Genomic DNA, 2,546 nt, shown 5'->3' with positions numbered 1-2,546 from the left:
AAAGACAGTCTATTTGTCTAGTACACAAGAAAAGAAAAGCCACTAGCCCCCCCCAGAACACACCACCCCTCACGTGTGGTGGTTATAATGCAGACCACAGCTCTGCCATACGCACAAGGCGCAGGCATTAGCCTAGAAGTTAGCTAACACACAACACTTAACAAAAGAAAAGGCACTAGTAGTGCTGCCACAACAACAAGCACACAGAGTTGCTAGGACCTAACTGCAACTCTAGACTAGGACCGCACAGAAGTACCCCTTACAACGCACAACCTTTGCTGCCTACAGCTGCAGATTAGTGCTAGCAGGTAAGACAACATTAATATTATAAAACAGTAAAGCTACTACATACTGCTTCTTAGCCTATTTATAATTAGCATTTTATATAAGAAGGAAGTAGAAGAGCTAAAGAATTTATATGTTTATGCTAAGACACTAAATAAACTGCTAATTAGCAGCAGAACTAGTTAAAAGGGTAACGCAAATGCGCTCTAGGCTGCTAGACTACACAAGGACGTTAAAGACGCCCGCACTAACAGCGCTAGAGGTAGAGAAGAAAGGCTAGAGAGACATCTCTCTCTCTCTCTCTCTCTCTATGTGTGTGTGTGTGTGTGCAGGCGGGAGTATCTGTTACTGTTAGCACTATACAAAAAGAGAAAAGAGCTAGGGAATAGTACAGTAGGGCTTAAAAAGTAAAGGATAAAGAAGAGAAGGTAAAGAAAAAAAGAAAACCTTATTATATACACCTCTCTACGCACCTGCCTACGCAAAGATCCTACACTATTCTAGTACAAAACCCTACATAAAACAGTTTATACACTACTAAATTACTTATAAGGCAAGCGCATAAAGGCTAGATAATAATAGCCTAAAATGCTTTACACTATTTATAAAGCTATCTACATAGCGCAACTAGCTTATTTTAATGTACAGCATTACTAAGGCAAGTTCTAATAAATAGAGTAAAGTAAAGGCAGAATGTAATTAGATAGACCTACACAGACAGAAAAGAGGTAACGCGTACAGAAGGTAACTTTTTAGATAAAAAGAAAAGTTACTAGTGTCTGTACGCAGCAGCAGCGTTATAATCTAGATATAAGCAATCGCGCACAAGCAGGACCACGTATCTATGTCACATAATGCTTGTGCGTGAACCTCTGTGCGTGAACATCTAGATATCCCCCTTTTCCTCTGTATAGAGGAAAGACAAGAGCAATAGAACTAGAAACATGTTGCCCTTACTTTACCTACCTTGTACGCTGTGCACACTGTACACCACTCTTACTCTTGCTACTTAAGTGCTTATACTATAAGCAGCTAGCTGTTAGAGCTTATTCAACAGTAGTATAGTTAATTACTTTTTTTTAGTAAATTATATAAGTACTACTATTATTATCTAGCTACTAGTTTATACAGCTTTATTATTTATCTTAGTGTGCATCTTACACTATCTTCTTTTTACTTTATATAGTAGTAGAGCTTACTATATAATGCAAAAAATTAATTTACTATTTTTAAAAATAAGTAATAAAATAAAGTACTTTATAAAGTGTAAGTACTTTATTATTACTTTTACTAATTTATAGTTAATTAAATTAACTACTAATTAGTGTTAAATACACTTTTTTAGCTACCTGCTTATAGTATAAGCACTTAAGTAGTAAGAGTAAAAGTAGTGTACAGTGTGCACAGCGTACAAAGTAGGTAGAGTAGGGGCAACATGTTTCTAGTTCTATTGCTCTGTCTTTTCTCTGTACAGAGGAAAAGAGGAAAATCTAGATGTTCGCGCACAGAGGTTTGCGCACAAGCATTATGTAACATAGTTACATGATCCTTCTTGTGCGCAATAACTATCTAGACTATAACGCTGTTGCTACGTACAGACAATATATAACTTTAATAAAATAAGCTTTATAATAAGCTAGATATTTACTAAGTATACTTATACTTTAAACTTTACTTTAAGCTTTAGATAACACTTTATAAACATACTGTCGCGTACAGCTATCTGTCTATATATATTCTTCTGTTGTGTTTGCTAAAAGGTTAACCTCCTAGCTAGCACAGCAGAAGGATATATATAGACGGATAGCTGTACACAACACACCCTCTAGCTTGAACTGTGGAACAAGAGAGGTGAAACATAGTAAAACAACCTTAACACACTCTCTTCTAGCCTAAGCAAAAGAACTTAGAGACAGATCTAGTAAGGTAGCCTCTGTAATAGACGCACTGCCTAAATGCTCTTTGCTAAGCATAGAAATTAAACACACAGTGCTTCGAGATAATACAATTCTATTAGTAGAACAGGGATGCGTAAATTTTTAAGCGCTAACTATCTACACTACGCTGTAAACTAGGCTTATAACTGTTGCGTTTGCTAAAAGGTTAACCTTCTAGCTAGCACAGCAGAAGGATATATATAGACAGATAGCTGTACGCGACACATACTTAGCTAGTTTATGCTAATATAGCCTAGATTATACTTAGCATGTAAAGAATTAGCTATATTAGCTATAACTACTAGCTAAAAAAAAATTCTTACC

This window comes from Lindgomyces ingoldianus (genome assembly GCF_010093535.1).
Source record: "Lindgomyces ingoldianus strain ATCC 200398 unplaced genomic scaffold BDR25scaffold_6, whole genome shotgun sequence".
Taxonomy (NCBI): domain Eukaryota; kingdom Fungi; phylum Ascomycota; class Dothideomycetes; order Pleosporales; family Lindgomycetaceae; genus Lindgomyces; species Lindgomyces ingoldianus.
This window is presented reverse-complemented; position numbering follows the sequence as displayed.